The 20,553-nt window shown below is 41.6% G+C and overlaps 1 protein-coding gene across 1 annotated transcript in view; it reads right to left on the reverse strand.

Annotated features, from left to right (window-relative positions):
- The window catches only part of KCTD1 (potassium channel tetramerization domain containing 1), a 226,102-nt gene that overhangs the window by 174,494 nt on the left and 31,055 nt on the right, over positions 1-20,553 (reverse strand). The gene's annotated exons all lie outside the window — the stretch shown is intronic.

Here is a 20,553-nt window from a genome sequence, read left to right on the forward strand (position 1 = left end):
GTGAATGTAGGGTCCTGGGTTTAGTAACACTTTAAAACTAAAGTAGAACCTGTGCCTTTTTAAAAAAATGCCACTTAATACATACCAGCTTTGCTGCTCTATAGAATACCCAGGTGCCCCTAAATTGCAGGTTGCTTTGTAGGGCAAGCAGTGACCGGCTCCCATGGTAGATGGCTCTAGACCAACCCTTCCACCTCTTCTGGCTTAAAGTTGGCTAGAGATCCCATGCATTATTGTATTTACTGAGCCAATAGTAAGGTGAATAGGTTAGACCAGACCCTTCAGCCATGGAAGCAGGTCACATTACAAAGTGATTCAATTTTAGGGTTACCTGGGTGCTCTGCAGAGGACAAAGCTGGCACCTGGAAATAAAAAAAACCTTGACAAGCATACATGGAGAATTATCTACCTTTTAACTCTGAACAGGTAGAAGGTTCTCCTCCCTGTATATACTTTGGCTTTTTTATTGGAAATGTGGGGATGCCTCTTTCTTCCTTACTTAAAATAGTATTAAACCCAAAAGCAAACATTTCATATATTGCAGGTTACCAGTTCTTAGATGTGATGGCTGCATTCATTTTCTTTTTAGGCTTTCTTTCCTTTATTTCCATTAGGTGATGTCTGGTGAGGTCAGTATGTCTGTTGTTTTTTCAACAAAACAAGCTCTCCTGCAAATGTAGCAGTTAAGAGTGTTGAGACAAACCATTTACCACTGCCAGGGGTGCCAACAACGATCTTTTATTTATTCATGTAAAACCTTTATCCTAGAAGAAAAAAGAATCCATTGCTGTAACTGCAATGTGAACTGGAGTTTGACTTGAATTTGTTAGTGTATCTAAATTTGCTAGTCCATCCTACACTCCCCTCCATCGAGATTAACATAGCTGCTGTCCAAGGGCGCCCTCTATTCTCCTTCATTTAGAATGGAGGCACTCCGATACAGGAGGTGTGTCCCTGGCCAGATCATTAGGTGAAAACAGAAAAAGCCTATAAAAAACAAAACAAATGCAGCTACTACATCTAATGATTGGTAAACTGCAATATATTACGTTTTTGGTTTAGAATTTAAAACCACTTTAAAAGAATAGTAAGGTTGTCCTAAACCACCCCAGTGTCCTGTGTTGGTGAGGGTTTAGAAATTGCATCATCACATAGATGACTTTAACCACTTAAGGACCGCCCGCCGCAGTTATACTGCGGCAGGCAGCCCTTCCGGCGCGAACCGACGTAGGTATACGTCGGTCTCGCTCCTGCAGCCAGGGGGCGAGCGCGCGCTGCCGCTGACGCGCTCCCACCCCCACTCGGCAGTGGGGACTTGGATGCACGGGGCAGGCAGCTCCGATTGCCGATTGACACCCGCGATCGTTCCCCGCTGAGAGAGAAGAAGAACGGTCAGCTGTTGTAAACACAGCTGACCGTTCTCTCTGGAATGATCACAGAGCTCATGTGATCCTTCTATGTAGGATCACAGGTCTCTGTGATAATTTCACAAGCCCCGCCCCCATACAGTTAGAATCACTGCCCTAGGCTAACATTTAACCCCTTGATCACCCACAATATTAACCCCTTCCCTGCCAGTATAATTATTACAGTAACAGTGCATATTTTTAGCACTGACTACTGTATTAATGTCACTGGTACCCCCAAAAGTGTCAAAAATGTCAGTTAGGGGGCCGATCTGTTCGCTGCAATGTCGCAGTCCCGCTAAAAATCGCAGATTGCCGCCAATACTAGTAAAAAAAACAATAAAAATGACAAATCTTTCCCGTGATTAGTAGACGCGATAAATTTTGCGCAAACCAATCAAAATACGCTTATTGCCATTTTTTCTCCAAAAATTTGTAGCAGAAAACAAATTGGCCTAAAATGTTAAAAAATTTTGATTTTTACATTTTTTTGGGAATGTTATATAGCAGAAAGTGAAAAATATTGTTTTTTCAGAATTGTTGCTTTTTTTTTGTTTATAGCGCAAAAAATAAAAATCGCAGAGGTTAACAAATACCACCAAAAGAAAGCTCTATTTATGGTTAAAGCCTCTTTATCTTTCATGGTTGCACTGAATCTCCTGTACAATTCCCACCTTCAGGACCAGTAGCCCCTGATTACTCCCTATCCCCCTTCGCCACCTCTCCCAGCGTCGTCCTTTCACTCCTCTCTTACACAAAAGACGTGATTTTATTTTAAGCTTTCCATTTAAAAAAAAAACACCCACTTCTGTACACCCAGAGTTCATTTCTAATATTGCTTTTAATATAATTTTATGAATTGCAGACATTTTGCACATTGTCTTTAATCCCACCAATTATAGTTTAATTTATTTTCTTATTTTTTATATCACATCCCCAAGTTTCAAAGTAATTTGACAATCTACTTAGTGTAGTGGGGAAATGGAGTCTGCCTACCAAATGATTCCCATATGCCTGCTTGTAGCAGTGAGGTTTTATTTACAAACTGTAGGATTTTATTGACTGCATAAGCAGCAAAATGAAAATAATTTTGCATAACGTGAATGCATGCAAAATTGTTCTGTTCCAGAAGATGCACTTTTAGGATGGTAAGCTGAGCTTTAATAAAGTAATATGTTTTATGACTCAGGGAAAAAAAAACAACGGCAGTGTGTGTCCTGCGCTATTCTGTACTCCACAGCTCCCCGATACTATGCCTATTATACAGAAAACAGGACTCACTATCCTATGAATGAAACAATCCAATTATTTTGCAGTCTTCCTCAGTTCTTTCACTGCTTACCCTACAATATGGCTGCATTAACCACCCCAGCTCCAGGAGGTTTTACCCCTTCATGACCAGGCCATTTTTTGCTATTTAGCACTGAGCTACTTTAACTGGTAATTGCACGGTAATGAAACACTGTATCCATATGAAATGTGTATCAATTTAATTCATACAGACAGAGCTTTCTTTTGGTGATATTTGATCACACTGGTTTTTTTTTTATTTTTTATTATATAAATGAAAAATGACTGAAAAATATTATTAAACTTTCTGCTATAAAACATATATATATATATATATATATATATATATATATGTATATATATACAGTGCCTTGTGAAAGTTCGGCCCCCTTGAACTTTGCGACCTTTTGCCACATTTCAGGCTTCAAACATAAAGATATAAAACTGTAATTTTTTGTGAAGAATCAACAAGTGGATTATTTTTTATTGGATATTTCAAACTTTGTTAACAAATAAAAAACTGAAAAATTGGGCGTGCAAAATTATTCAGCCCCTTTACTTTCAGTGCAGCAAACTCTCTCCAGAAGTTCAGTGAGGATCTCTGAATGATCCAATGTTGACCTAAATGACTAATGATGATAAATAGAATCCACCTGTGTGTAATCAAGTCTCCATATAAATGCACCTGCACTGTGATAGTCTCAGAGGGCAGAGAGCATCATGAAGAACAATGAACACACCAGGCAGGTCCGAGATACTGTTGTGGAGAAATTTAAAGCCTGATTTGGATACAAAAAGATTTCCCAAACTTTAAACATCCCAAGGAGCACCGTGCAAGCGATAATATTAAAATGGAAGGAGTATCAGACCACTGCAAGTCTACGAAGACCTGGCCGTTCCTCTAAACTTTCAGCACATACAAGGAGAAGACTGATCAGAGATGCAGCCAAGAGGCCCATGATCACTCTGGATGAACTGCAGAGATCTACAGCTGAGGTGGGAGACTCTGTCCATAGGACAACAATCAGTCGTATACTGCACAAATCTGGCCTTTATGAAATAGTGGCAAGAAGAAAGCCATTTCTTAAAGATATCCATAAAAAGTGTAATTTAAAGTTTGCCACAAGCCACCTGGGAGACACACCAAACATGTGGAAGAAGGTGCTCTGGTCAGATGAAACCAAAATCGAACTTTTTGGCAACAATGCAAAACTTTATGTTTGGCGTAAAAGCAACACAGCTCATCACCCTGAACACACCATCCCCACTGTCAAACATGGTGGTGGCAGCATCATGGTTTGGGCCTGCTTTTCTTCAACAGGGACAGGGAAGATGGTTAAAATTGATGGGAAGATGGATGGAGCCAAATACAGGACCATTTTTGAAGAAAACCTGATGGAGTCTGCAAAAGACCTGAGACTGGGACGGAGATTTGTCTTCCAACAAGACAATGATCCAAAACATAAAGCAAAATCTACAATGGAATGGTTCACAAATAAACATATCCAGGTGTTGGAATAGCCAAGTCAAAGTCCAGACCTGAATCCAATCGAGAATCTGTGCAAAGAACTGAAAACTGCTGTTTACAAGCGCTTTCCATCCAAGCTCACTGAGCTCGAGCTGTTTTGCAAGGATGAATGGGCAAAAATTTCAGTCTCTCGATGTGCAAAACTGATAGAGACATACCCCAAGCAACTTACAGCTGTAATGGCAGCAAAAGGTGGCGCTACAAAGTATTAACTTAAGAGGGCTGAATAATTTTGCACGCCCGATTTTTCAGTTTTTTATTTGTTAAAAAAGTTTGAAATATCCAATAAATTTCGTTCCACTTCATGATTGTGTCCCACTTGTTGTTGATTCTTCATAAAAAATTACAGTTTTATATCTTAATGTTTGAAGCCTGAAATGTGGCAAAAGGCACTGTATATATATATATATATATATATATGTTTTATAGCAGAAAGTTTAATAATATTTTTCAGTCATTTTTCATTTATATAATAAAAAATAAAAAAAAACCCAGTGTGATCAAATATCACCAAAAGAAAGCTCTGTTTGTATGAATTCAAGGGGGCTGAATACTTTCGCAAGGCACTCTATATATATAATAATAGGAAGAAAGCTGCGCACAAAGAACAGTATGCTAAAAAGGCTGCTTGTACAAAGTATATCAAACCAAAAAATTATGTGAAGATGGTACAGCGCCACTAAATGGAACAACTAACTAACTAAAGAAAAAAGAGGTGAACCAAAGTCCATAAGTCCATGTAGAGGAAAGATTCAAATGCTGAAAAAGTGGCCACAAATCCAACAATAATCTTGAAATGGAGTTTCTGGCAGAGATCACACAATCAATAAAGGGTGTACCCTTAACGGACAGTTGGACCCCCTGTTACGGAAGGTCAAATAGGCGTGCAAAGTCAGTCACCAGAGACAAGTAAACGTCCAAATTCCTCTCCGAACAGCCACAGATCATCCGGGTAGGACCATGGAACCGGCAGACCTCAATGGACCCCAGATGTACATAAGGGATGACCTCCAATAATACAAATAGGGGCGCACATGGTGAAGTACGTACGGATTTTATTAATAAAAGAAAGGTAAAAAACTCACATGTAACTGCTTGATACAGGCATGTTAATCGATTGATTGGCCGCGGCTTGAACAGCGTGACTGCATGGGGGCTAGCGTGCCTGACGCGTTTCGTCCTGCGAAGGCGTTTTCAAAGGCAAAAGCCCCCCTCATGCAGCACGCTTATATATGGTACCCCAGATTGTTTGGAATGCGGCCAAACAACCACTTCCGGTGCGTGATGACGCACTTCCGCTTCCGGTGTGCGGTGACGCACTTCCGCTTCTGGTGTGTGATGACGCACTTCCGGTCGCGGCGCGCGTGACGACGCACTTCTGGTTTGCCGATCAGCGTCGCTGTGAGGCGAAGCTGAACTAGTAGAAGCCTGGCGTAAGAAGGTCGGAAAAAAAACAGAAAAGACAATCACCAATAGAAGATGGAGGTCCCCCGACCGCCCAAGTCCAGCCAGAAAAGACCCATCAAATTGTAATCTGTCCCTCTGAATATATATATATATATATATATATATATATATATATATATATATATATATATATAAACAAAAAAAATTCATACATATTGGCCAAAATGTATTCTGCTACATGTCTTTGGTAAAAAAAAAAAATATCCCGATAAGTGCATATTTATTTATTTACTAATACAGTGATCAGTAATAATACTATACACTATCATTGTACTAATGACACTGATTGGGTTGACATCTATAGCGAACAAAGGGTTAAATGTGTGCCTAACAATGTGTAATGTGTGCTGATTTTTCCTTTGCAGGCGTAAGAAACAGGGAGATCATTTCCTCTGTACAGAGCCCTGTGTTGATTGCCAACACAGAGCTCTTGGCTATGATTGGACCCATGGTCCATGAATTATTGGCCGGGACCTGCTGACAGACTCACGCTGTGTACAATTACAGCGGGTGTCAGTGGAGGGGGGCGCCCTGTAAACCTGGAAGCAGGCAGTGATGTACCAGTATGTCACTTCCCCTGCACAGGCTGCCCATCTGCAGTACACTGCGAGCGGCTGTTCTTTAACCACTTCCATACAGGGCAGTTACACCCCTTCCTGCCCAGACCAATTATTAGCTTTCAGCGCTCTCACACTTTGAATGATAATTACTCAGTCATGCAACGCTGTACCAAATCAAATTTTTTTTATCATTTTTTTCCACACAAATAGAGCTTTCTTTTGTTAGTATTAAATCACCACTGGGTTTTTTATTTTTTGCGGTACGAGTGAAAAAAGAGTGAAAATTTTGAAAAGAAAACATTTTGTTTTAATTTCTATTATAAAATTTTGCAAATAAGTATTTTTTTTTTCAAAAATGTGGGTCAAAATTTATACTGCTACATGTCTTTGGTAAAAATAACCCAAATTAGTGGTTATTATTTAATTTGTGTAAAAGTTATAGAGTCTACAAGCTATGGTGCCAATCATTGAAAATTTATCACACCTAATCACACCTGATGTACTGACGGCTTTTCTCATTTCTTGAGGCCCTGAAATGTTAGGACAGTATGAATACCCCCAAAATAACCCCTTATTTGGAAAATAGACATTCAAGGGTATTTAGTAAGTAATTTTTTTCAAAAATTCTTGGGGAAATGAAGAAATAATTATTATTATTATTTTTTTTAATCAAAATTGTCATAATAACAAGTTATTTCTCACACACAGTATATGCATACTTGCAATTACACCCCAAAATACATTCTGCTACTTTCTGCTACTCCTCCTGAGTATGGCAATAACACATGTGTGAGACTTTTACACAGCCTGGCCACATACAGAGGCTTAACATGCAAGGAGCACCGTCAGGTGTTCTAGGAGCATAAATTACACATAATTTCCTAACGATCTATCACACTTTTGTCATTTTTTTTCCACAAGTTTTTGGAAAATGTGGAAAGAAAATAAAAACATATGTCAATTTATAAGATAATTCTAACACATAGCATGTACACAGCAAATTTTACACCCCAAAATACATTCTGCTACTCCTCCTGAGTATAAGAATACCACATATGTGAGACTTTGTCACAGCATAGCCACATACAGAGGCCCAACATCCAAGGAGCACTGTCAGGTGTTCTAGAAGCATAAATTACACATATAATTTCATTACAGGGCCCTGGAACACCAGGACAATGGAAACCCCCACATAATGACCCTATTTTAGAAAGAAAACACACCAACACATAATCTAGGAGGCATGGGCTACAGATAGGTACTCATGTACTCTGTTGAGCTGAGTATAGGTACTTAGGTACTCTGATGGGCTACAGACAGGTACTCAGGTACACTGATCTGCTTCAGAAGGTACTCGGGTACTCTGATGGGCTTCAGAGAGGTACTTGGGTATTCTGATGGGCTAGAGACAGGTACTCAAGTAATCTGATGGGCTGCAGATAGGTACTCGGGCACTCTGGGCTGAAGACAGGTACTCGGGTACTCTGGGCTGGAGACAGGTACTCGGGTACTCTGGGCTGGAGACAGGTATTCAGGTACTCTGATGGGCTACAGAGAGGTACTCGGGTACTATGATGGGCTGCAGAGAGGTATTCGGGTACTCTGATGGGCTGGAGACAGGTACCAGGATACTTTGATGGGCAGGAGACAGGTACTCAGGTACTCTATTGGGCTGCAAATAGGTACTCAGATACCCTGATGGACTGGAGACAGGTACTCAGGTACTCTGATGGGCTGCAGATAGGTATTCAGGTACTCTGAAGGGCTGGAGACAGGTACTTGGGTACTCTAATGACAGGTACTCGGGGACTCTGATGGGCTGGTGACAGGTACTCGGGTACTCTGATAACAGGTACTTGGGTAATCTAATGGGCTGGTGACAGGTACTTAGGTACGCTGATGACATTTTCTCGGGTACTCTGATGGTCTGCAGAGAGGTACTTGGGTACTCTGATGGGCTGGAGACAGGTACTCGGGAACTCTGGGCTGAAGACAGGTACTCGGGTACTCTGGGCTGGAGACAGGTACTCGGGTACTCTTATGGGATACAGAGAGGTACTCGGTATTCTGATGGGCTTGTGACAGGTACTCTGGTACTCCAATGACAGGTACTCGGGTACTACGATGACAGGTAGTACCTGTCATCGGTAGTCAGAGTACCCGAGTACCTGTCATCAGAGTACCTGAGTACCTGTCATCGGAGTACTCGAGTACCTGTCCCCAGCCCATCAGAGTAACCGAGTACCTGTCACCAGCCCATTAGAGTACCTGTCATCAGAGTACCCGGTGGGCTGGTGACAGCTCCTCGGATACTCTGATGGGCTGGTGACAGGTACTGGGATGGGCTAGTGACAGGTACTTTGATGGGCTAGTGACAGGTCCTCTTTATTGGGGGGGGGGGTGGGGGGGGGGAAATCAGTGTGTTTTGGTGTGCACTGTAATCGGTAACTAGCTGTTACTGCAATCTCCTCCTCACACAGGATCGGTGTGTGAGGAGGAGAACGCAGTGACAGCTAGTTACTGTGGTTTCTGTTGACATTCTGTGACCGACTGTGATTGGACACAGCCGGTCATGTGGTAAAGAGCCAATTACACTGGGTCTTTACCCTGATCGGGGATGTACTGTGTCAGAGTGACACCCTCCGGGGGTGCAGCGTGAACGGGCGGATGCCATATGACGCCCGACCGGAGGGAGAAATTGTTCCTGCCGCCGTCATTTCCCTATACGCCGGTAGGGAACTGGTTAAAGTGTAAGTCCACTCTAATACTAAAATCCCTGCATCTACAGACCTCCACGATCTAACACTAACCTATATAGCCTTGTCGGCTTCAAAAAAGGTATGTATACTGATTTCTTCTTTACAGGGCTAGATAGGTTAGTATTAGATCGTGGATGTCTGTAGATGCATGGATTTTAGTGTTAGAGTAGACTTCTACTTTAAGGCCAGTGTTCTATCAGAATACCGCTACCTATCAGATTCTGGAACCCAAAGTGACGTTCGGACGTGAACAACTTGCACATGCGCCATGCGTGCGTTCGAACATTGCCGCTATGCGTTCCAATAGGTTTCCTAAAGTGACAGAACAAGGAAGCAGCAGCAGGACATCTTCTTACACTCACACAGTCTTGAATTTTACATTTATTTTAGCAGTAAACTCCCCTTATATACTGAAATAGTCTATTTCACCTTGACTGAGTGAAATAGTCAAATTCACTATATAATCAGTTTGTCGCTGAGGGTGGGCCAAGAAGGCCATCGCCACCTTCTGTAAAAGGTGTGTACATATAATATATCACATGCATACACTAACAGCGCTTAAGTTAAAATCACAAAGTCCATCGTGTGATAAATTGATCGAATATTATCCAGCTTGTTAACATCATCTGCAGGTGTCACAGTCCTATATGTGTATATTAAGTGCTCTGATGATAACAGAGTGAGGAGCCCCTTCACCACACCGGCATGCCCCCCCAAGCAGTGCCCACGTACCTCACTGAGGGGGAATATACGCCCAACTAGATGCGATCAGGATGGACTGCCTCACATGTGATAAGCCGGGAACTTCCCACAGGCACCGCTCACAATAGGACATAGAAAGACCAGGCCAATCGTACACCTTTTCAAGTACAGCTCCAGACTTCCTCCCGACTGCAGGCTAGATCACTCCATATGAGCCATATCATGCATGAATAAAAAAAAAAAAAAAAAAAAAAAAAAAAAAGCGCTCATAGCGTAACTCTATCAAGCATGCGGAATTTATTAAATAACTCAAAGAATACACTCACAAACGAAGTATAAGTAAAGGCATCCAAAGTAAAAGCAGATAAAATTGAATTGCTGTCCCGGACCGGACTACCTGTACGGCTCCAGCCGTCCCCTTCGTGGAGCCGAAGTTGCGGCTAAACACCGTGTAACCTCCGGGTTCCGACTTCCGGGTTCGGCGTGACGTCAGAGGCCCTCCGTTGAAGTCAGCCAATGACGAAACGCGTTAGGGCGTGGACACGCGGTGACCATAGCAACCCTACGTCCCGGACGTCTGACGTCACGCCGAACCCGGAAGTCGGAACCCGGAGGTTACACGGTGTTTAGCCGCAACTTCGGCTCCACGAAGGGGACGGCTGGAGCCGTACAGGTAGTCCGGTCCGGGACAGCAATTCAATTTTATCTGCTTTTACTTTGGATGCCTTTACTTATACTTTGTTTGTGAGTGTATTCTTTGAGTTATTTAATAAATTCCGCATGCTTGATAGAGTTACGCTATGAGCGCTTTTTTTATTCATGCATGATATGGCTCATATGGAGTGATCTAGCCTGCAGTCGGGAGGAAGTCTGGAGCTGTACTTGAAAAGGTGTACGATTGGCCTGGTCTTTCTATGTCCTATTGTGAGCGGTGCCTGTGGGAAGTTCCCGGCTTATCACATGTGAGGCAGTCCATCCTGATCGCATCTAGTTGGGCGTATATTCCCCCTCAGTGAGGTACGTGGGCACTGCTTGGGGGGGCATGCCGGTGTGGTGAAGGGGCTCCTCACTCTGTTATCATCAGAGCACTTAATATACACATATAGGACTGTGACACCTGCAGATGATGTTAACAAGCTGGATAATATTCGATCAATTTATCACACGATGGACTTTGTGATTTTAACTTAAGCGCTGTTAGTGTATGCATGTGATATATTATATGTACACACCTTTTACAGTTTGATATATATATAACAGCAGCTGAGATCCGAGAGGTTTTAATATTAGTATTGGTGATTGTATTATCAATTTTAATTGATCTTAACAGTGACGGGTTTACCACCCTATGTTTTTTGGCTATTTTATGTAGCTTAAGTACGTTAGCGCCGAGTGGGTGAGATTATTTGACACTCCCCTCTGGGGTAATTGTCTTATTGTTCTTACTCTTGTGTTTTAGCATCGCCACCTTCTACCTGCAGGTTTCTCTCTATATTTACTAGAATACAATAATAATACAAATGTAATACTGTTATTCAGTCTATAAGTTGAGTTTGCTGCTAAAATAAATTTAAAATTCAAGACTTGTGTAGGAGTAAGAAGATGTCCACAGCTGCTTGGTGTTCTGTCACATTAGGAAACCTATTGAAACGCATAGCGGCCATGTTGGAATGCATGGCGCATGCACAGTAAGGTGTTCTAGTCAGTAAGTCACTTTCGGTTGCAGAATCTGATAGGTAGCGGTATTCTGATAGAACACCGGGTTCACATATGTGTGAATTTCACCACATCCAATTTGCATTACATGCGAATGTGACCAGCTCTCAATGGAGCCGGTCATACATTTTGGGGCAGCCGCGCAAAAAGAGTCCTGTGCATTTTTGGGTCCGGTTCAGGCAAAAATCTGGACCTGAATCGCACCTGAACCGGTGAACAGAAACGCACAGGACCCCAGGCTGGAAACCACGGCCGCCCATATGTAAACCCGGCCTAAGTGGTTAAAGCTGAACATTCAAAATACCATTAATCCGGTTAGACATACTGTATGTTAAAAAATCTTTACAATTAGAGCTAGCATAAACACTTCCTATACTCTTCAGCATAACTGCAGCCAGACTGGGAGAGGAAGCTGCACTCTGAGCCAATCAGAGTTCTATTGCGTCAGATACGCTTAGAGGAAGAAAGAGCATAAGGATGATCTCATCAGTGTCCTGCTATTCCTTTACTGTCCATTCAGCAAGCAAAGAGTGAAGAGTGGCGATTGAGGAACGAGAACAGTTTTCCCAGAGTTATCCATCAGGTGTGTAAGTACTATTACTGTAATTTCAAAGAAAGAAAATAATGTTGAACTGTGTGTACTTAGTGAGTATGTGCATGACTTGGTCGGACTGCTAGTTTCTAAACCTGAAAAAAGTTCCATAAATGTAATTCCTACAAGTGGTTACAGTGTGTACATAAAACATATATATATATATATATATATGCAAGGAAAAGTATGTGAACCCTTTGGATTGAACTGGTTTTCTGCCTTTTTTTACCACACCCATTAAATATTTACAGTGCTGGAGGAAAAAGAAAGTGAACTCATTGACATTTACTTCAACAAATGCTAATTAGAGTCAGTAGTTTGCACATGTATGGAGTCCAATTAATTAAATCAGTTTGGAGGCGTGGTTTGGAGCCACTGTGATGGATAACAGAGTCTCATACATTTAAGATTGATGTTCATAGGAAACATCAGTTGACGTAAACATCAGGAAAATCCAACTTATATTGAGTAGGTTCCCCTTTTGCCACAAGAACAGTCCCTTTTGCTGCTAGAACAGCCCCGATCAATCGCGCCATTGACACCACTAAACCGATGAATGTATGCTATGGTATCTGGCACCAAGCCATCAGTGGGAGATCCTTAAAGCTTCGTACACACAATCAGATTATCGGACTAATTTTCGTCCATTTTTTGTTGCATGTTAGTCTCACATCAAAAGTGAAGAGGTTACTTTCATACGAAAATTCTTGTATGACAGAATTCAACTTTAGAAGTGATGTATGTGTTGAATTGTTTTGTATGTTTTCTTTTGTCTCCAAGCATGTGTTGTCTTGCTTTTACAATTTCTTTCGAAAGAAAACTGTACTAATTAAATGAATATTAGACATTGTGTTCGCTTAAGATAAAAATTTTATGGGAGTGCGATGCGCGGCGCGGGACGGATGGCTGCTTGAATTTACAGCTCTGCTCACCTCGGCCGTGATTACAGCTTCAGGGGCCATTAATCACCTTAAAACCCACTCTAAAGATCACCCCCTGCAAGCGGCAACAGCTGTGCATGTCGTCCAGTAAGAAAAAGCACCGAAAGACTCCACAGAAGTCCCTCACTCATTATCTTCTGAGAGCCCGGGAGAAGTTCAGCATGGAGCAAGATGGCACCCCCCCTCCCCCTACACAAACAGGCAGCAAGCTACAGGCATCTGGCTCTAAATCACCCTCTGCTTCATCAAACAGTGAGTACCCTGCTCCTCTCACTAAACAAGATCTAGACAACAGCCTTGAGGTTATGTGCTCTAAACTAGTGGCTAAATTCCAGTCTGAACTCCACAAAACAGAAAGCACCCTTACACAGGAAATCTCTGCTCTTGGAGGCAGAACTGACAGACTTGAGACGAAGCATGATGAGCTGTGCCTGGCTTATAAGGAGTTGAGTAGAGATCATGAAGTGTTGAGCTCAGAGTTTAGTCAGCTACAAGCACATGTGGAAGACTTAGACAACCGAAATAGGCGTAATAACTTGAGGCTGAGGGGGATCCCAGAAACATATACGGATCTTATTCCCACAGTAAACCGTTTATTCAAATCTCTATTGCCTGAAATAAATGAATCCCAGTTTGCATGTGATCGGATCCACAGAGCCCTTCGTCCAAAACCCCCTGCTGATAAACCCCCGAGAGATGTAATCCTATGTATGAAGGATTTCCTAACCAAGGAGGAAATTCTCAGAGCCGCGAGAAACACCCCAAATATTCTCTTAGACGGCTATAAGTTACAGATATACCCAGATATCTCACAGGCTACGCTTGAGAGAAGACGCAATTTGAAAGAAATCACTACTTCACTACAAACAGCACGGATACGCTATAAATGGGGTTTCCCCTTCAAACTAGTTATCCCCCACAATGGGTCCACATACGTTGCCACGAACATCACGGAAGGTCGTGAAATCCTGATCAAACTGGGTTTGATGGATCCCTCCGTCAACCCCTCACCCCCCCCGGCCCCTAGACCCTCTCCATTATGGCAGACCCCGGCTTCAAGAAGAGGTAACAGGAGAACACGCAACGACAAGATGTAAAACCATCCTGATATGACCGACACTTTCTGCTTCTTATGAGTCTGGAACTATGTTATGCTCTTCCTGGAAATTTTTCTATATACCCTTAAAATGCAAATCTACCTGACATATTTATGCATTTTTCATTCATCCACATTTTTCTTTTCTACCCCGGCCTTTTTTCTCTTTTTCTTTTTATACTCTTCCCTTGCAAAACAGGTGAACTGTGCAGCATTGCATTCTATCTCATGGACAACCGGTGACACCTACTGGTCAAACTCCTCTCTACAAGATGCTCACATTCCAGCAACCTCATCATTTGCGAACTCTTCCTCACCATCGTGACTCAAAGATATTGAATGACCTCCTTCTACCTTGCAAGTTAATTTTTTTTTTTTTTTTTTTTTTCGCAAGAATATATTTGAAATGAGCCATTTGCAACTTCAATTTCCTGCTATATAGGAATGCGAACTATCTACCTATTATTATGTAGTACAGGATAGTTTACCCCTTATCTTATCAGTCATGATATTTAGACATCTTCCCCCTCCCCTTCTCTCCCTTTTTTTTTTTTTTTTTTTTTATTTATTTATTTTTTTTTTTTTATTTGATTCTTTCCAGGAATATATCATAACCAGACGATGCACCAAATCAGATTCCCTTTAAATTATATTGGAATCTACAAAAGGCCTAAAAGAGGCCCTGCGCTTGTACATGTTGTACCCACTCAGGCGTTCGACGGCCATTGGCGGCAGTGGGAGGGTCTCCCCTTTCTTGGCACTCCAGTTGGGATCCCCTCTCACTCTGTTTTGTTGTTGGCTCTCGTTCGCCTGTTTAGAAGGAGTTTATCCTTCATTAAGGTTTTTTTATCGGTACCTTAACGGTCTACTGATCCATGTTCTACTTTTTTTTTTGTTAAACTTTATTCTGCATAGTTTTATTTTTTTTCTACACCATTATCAACAACTGTCTGTGAATATCTCAAATTTTGTACTTATTCAGAAAGTTTTTTTATATCCTATGCCTGGGAAAACCTCATCCGGACACTGGTGCTTTATGAATTATACAACCAAAACCTCTACTCTCATGATGCGCCCCTACTCTCTCTACAACTCCTCCATACTCTAACCCTCAAAGACGTTGTCCTAGACACCTCTGTTGCCCGGAAGATAAATCTCATTAGCTCTCAAATCCCCACCTTAAAATGACTATCAGGGTAATTTCACATAACGTACAGGGGTTTAATTCCCCCAATAAACGCAGAAAAGCATTCCACCAGTTTAAACGTTTGAATGCTAAAATTCTACTACTCCAAGAAACACACTTCTCTGAAAATAATCACCCAAAATTTTTCCATAAAGCTTATAGTCAGGTATTTTATACTACACACTCATCCAAAAGTAGAGGAGTGGCAATATTTATCCACAACTCATTCCCAATGGAAGTCCAGGAGATCTGTAGAGACACGGAGAGTCGGTTTATAATAATCAAAGGGCGCATCATGGGAAAGAAATTAACGATAGCCAATATATATGCACCTAACGGTGCTTCAGTTCAATTCTTCACGGAATTCTTTAATGAACTTGAAAAACACCACTCCTCACACACTATCTTAGGCGGAGACTTTAATGTGGTCTCCCATCCCACTATGGACAGGAGCAACCCAAATGCAACCTCCAAGACCTTCCCTAAATCCCTAGACCGTAGACTTAATAGCTTACAACTGGTCGACACTTGGAGATGTCTAAACATGGGCTCCAGAGAGTTCACGTTTTACTCGAACCCACACAACTCATCTGCTAGAATCGATTACATCTATTGCTCTCAGGTGATCCTAGCTAACTCGATTTCTGCAGATATAGTTCCATGTGTGTGGTCTGATCACCATATGGTACTTTACGACACATCAGGGATAGGTCTTGCTCCTACTCCATTCTCATGGAGACTTAATGACTCCCTGTTAACGTGCCCGATAGATTCACAAGAAATGTCAGACTCCATTACGGAGTTTTTCAGGCTGAACCCCACTGAAGATACATCAGTACCGAACACCTGGGTCACTCACAAGGCCTTTATGAGGGGCAAATTAATTTCATTGGCAGTTAAAAAAAACCGCACACGTACCAGTAGAATTCAAGAGCTCACCAAGGAGTTGCAAACATTATATAAAAATTATAGTACACTACATACTCAATCCACTAGGCTTCTGATTGATCAAAAGAGAACAGAGTTGAATAGCATTCTTTCAGAGAATGCAGAGAAATCCCTCAGACACTCACGGTCAAAATTTCTACTGTACGGTAACTCTGCGTCCACAATGCTAGCTAGAAAATTAAACCAAAATATCAAACCCCCACATGTATACAAATTAAATACATCTTCTGGGATGACCACTTCTCACCCTAAAGAAGTTTTGAATATATTTGAAAAATTCTACTCCACCTTACTCTCCCCCCCCTCAGACATTACACCCACCCATTCTCAAACATGGTTTGAAGAAATCCCGTTACCATCTCTTTCTCCTCTAGATACGGAGCAATTGAATGCTCCCATCACCGAAGCTGAAGTAACCCTTATGATTAAGTCCCTACGTAACTCGTCTGCGCCAGGCCCGGACGGTTTCACGGCATCATATTATAAAAAGTTTTCCCCTATTTTATCCTCTAAACTCACACAGCTCTTTAATTATATACTTAAAGGCAATACCTTCCCAGAAGAAATGTCTCTAGCGAACATGACTCTTCTCCCTAAACCGAACAAGGATCTATCAAACCCTCAAAACTTTAGACCTATATCAATTATTAATAATGACCTGAAATTGTTCAGTAAAATACTAGCATCTAGACTTTCCCATATTATTCCAAAACTTGTATCCACGTCACAATCAGGCTTTATCCCCAATCGCCAGATCACAGACAACATCCGGCTGGCGTGCAATATTATACAAGACGCAAATTTATTTAGAAAACAGTTATTAATATTAGGCCTTGACATACATAAAGCATTTGATAGTGTCACCTGGGACTATCTTAGAAAGTTATTACCCAGATTTGGCTTCTCAAACGAGTTCCTAAACGGCTTTACGGCCCTATATAAAAATCCCAAGACAAGAATTAAGATCCCGGGCTGTAACTCCTCTTTCTTCCCTCTAGGTAGAGGCACTCGACAGGGCTGCCCCTTATCACCACTGCTATTTGCCCTAGCCATAGAGCCCCTATCTGTGGCTATTAAAAGACACTCGGGAATATCAGGTTACGAAAAGGACGTAGAAACATTCAAATTAAGCCTGTATGCTGATGACGCTCTCTTGTATATACCAGACCCTCTCATTTCAATACCCAATCTATTAGACGTTTTGGAAAATTTTGCGGCTGTTTCGGGTCTCAGCATAAATTTATCTAAATCGGTAGCCCTACCAATAAACTTCTCTGAATCAGACATTATTAATTTGAAGTCACTCTTCCCATTTGTCTGGGCCTCGGATAAAATCTCCTATCTAGGAATCCAATTGAATAAAAACTACAACTCCATTTTCCAGTCTAACTATCCCCCGTTATTTACCAAGATACGGAATATGCTCCAAATTTGGTCTTCTTATCAATTATCCTTCTTAGGCAAAATCACAGCGATCAAAATGACCATCCTCCCGAAATTCATATATCTCTTCCGTGCTCTCCCCATCTATCTCACAAAAGCCTATATCTCCAAGTTACAATCCACCATAAATAAATTCATCTGGGGTGGTAAAAGACCGAGATATGCAACCAACATTTTGTACCATCACCCACGTGCTGGTGGACTAGGCCTCCCCAATCTTTGGTCCTACTATATTAGTAGTAGACTCGCTCAGATGGCACAGTGGCATGATCGTACCTCTAGTCTGCCTTGGATCATCTTTGAGAGAAATGCGGCTACCCCCTATCATTTAGCTGGACTATTATGGGATCTTACAATCCCCATACGCAAAATTTCCTCCCGCAATTCAATCATTTCAGACACACTCAAAATTTGGAGATCTATCAACAAGAAATGGCCTCTCTCATCTAACCCACCTCTCGGCACCTCTTTTCTGGGCGACCCCAGATTCCAGGAAGCTTTTCACACTCCCCAAAGGTTTACTTGGTGGTCAGACAATGAATTGACCTCGCTATATGACCTCTATGATGGGGGGGTTTTCCATTCTTTTGACACATTGATACGCATTAAAAATATCCCTCAGTCTGAGAAACCCAATTATATTCTCATTAAAAACTTCCTTGAATCACACTGCCCTAAACCTTCAGGATCTTCACTTACTACATATGAGCATATATGCTTGAAGGACCTCACAGGCAAGAGACATATTTCTATCATATATACCTCGCTCAACACTGATACCTCAGACACAAAATTGAGTTATATGGTTAAATGGGAGTTGGAACTACAAACTTCTCTATCATGGGGAGACTGGCTAGATATGTGGCTGAATATGCGAAAAGCCACCAAATCACTTGCCGTAAGGGAAACAGCCATTAAAATATTTACAAGATGGTATTATACCCCCCAAAAACTAAATAAATTCTATCCAGAGATCTCCCCTAATTGCTTTAGGGGCTGTGATACTGTAGGCTCTATGTTACACATTTTCTGGGAATGCCCCAAAGTTAAAGATATTTGGCTGGAAGTATTCAACCTGATAGAAAAGGTTACCGGAAAAAAATTCCCGCTCTCACACTTGCAATGCCTCCTATTCCAAAAAATTCCTGAAATCTCTACACACCTAACACGTCTAACACATACCATCAACATTGCGATGCTATGGGTCATTTCTAAACATTGGAAAGAAGCTTACATCCCTTTCAACCAAGTCTTAAATAGAATTGAGGATATCAGATTGATGGAACAATGTCATCATACCATTACAAATACAAAGCTAATCTTTGACCAGAAATGGACCCCTTGGTATCTATACAAATGTTCCTTGGTCACATGATTGAAATATCATTTGATAATAGATTAACTAAAATGTTTAAAAGAAAATCTACACTATTATGCATTATTGGTAAAGTATCCAGAAACTAAGTTGGCACACTTCCTACTCTCGCTGGAGAGATGCCCGGATTATCATCTTTATGTTAAGGTTTCTATAATCTCATTCACTCAACTCAATCATATCTGAATTATCTGGTAATGTTATGTCTCATACATAGACAGATATTTAATGTTCACTAAATTTTATTCTCTGTCTTTTTATTTTTCATCTTTTTATTTTCTTTTCCACTTCTATGTTCTTTTTCATGTTCTACTACGTGAAAAATAGTTTTGAAAATGCACTTTTATGTTACTGTCATATATATTCATGATTTTGTAACTGAATATTTCTCTAATAAACGTTTATAATCAAAAAAAAGATAAAAATTTTATAGCTTGCACATTCAATTTTTGTCATCCAAAACTACATACTAAAGATTCAAAAATCTGCAGATCGTTGGTCGGACGAAATTTTACTTCTGATTTTCTTATCGTGTGTATGGGCCTTAAGTCCAGTAAGTTGCGAAGTGGGACATCCATGGACAGGACTTGTTTTTTCAGCACATCTCGCAGATGCTCAATGTATTGAGATCTGGAGAATTTGCAGGTCAAGTCAACAACTCAAACTCGTTTTGTTCCTCAAACTATTCTTGAACCAACTTTGCAGTATGGCAGGGTGCATTTTCCTGCTGAAAGAGGCCACTATAATCAGGCAATATTCTTTCCATGAAGGGCTGTACTTGGTCAGCAACATTGGTTAAGTAGGTGGTATATGTCAAAGTACCATCCACATGAATAACAGGACCAAGGTTTCCCAGCAGACCATTGCCCAAAGCATCACACTGTGTCCACTGTCTCGCCTTCCTCTCCTAGTGGATCCTGGTGGCATCTCTTCCCCAGGTAAGCGATGCACATGCACCTGACCATCCACATGATGTAAAAGAAAATGTGATTCATCAGACCAGGCCACCTTCTTTCATTGCTCTGTGATCCAGTTCTGATGCTCACATGCCCATTGTAGGCACATTTGGCTATGGACATGGTCAGCAGGGGCACCCTGAACAGTCTGCGGCAATGCAGCCTCATACACAACAAACTGTGATACCCATTTTTCCTGCATTCAACACACCAACTTCATACACAACATGTTCCCATGCAGCCTAATTTAAACCACTGACTTTCAGGTGTCATTGAGTAGCAGAGTGTCTTAACCTCCCTGGCGGTAACCCCGAGCGTGACTCGGGGTGGATTTTTCAGTGCAGGATCGGTATCCCTGAGTCACGAGTCGGGGTAGATGTGCAGAGAGCACAGCGGTGTTCTCTTACCTTCTCCTGGCGATCCAGGGATGATCTCTCATTGCTGTGACCGCCAGCCGAGAGTCCCGCCGCCCATCTGTCGGTGTGATGACTTCCTAGTTCAGTTCCCTGCAGCAGCAATGCTGCATGGGAGCGGAACTAGGGAGGGAAATTCAAAAAAAACGTTGCACAAAACACAAACACATAACAC

The sequence above is a fragment of the Pelophylax lessonae genome (assembly GCF_965119305.1).
Source record: "Pelophylax lessonae genome assembly, chromosome: 5".
NCBI classification, from domain to species: Eukaryota; Metazoa; Chordata; class Amphibia; order Anura; family Ranidae; genus Pelophylax; species Pelophylax lessonae.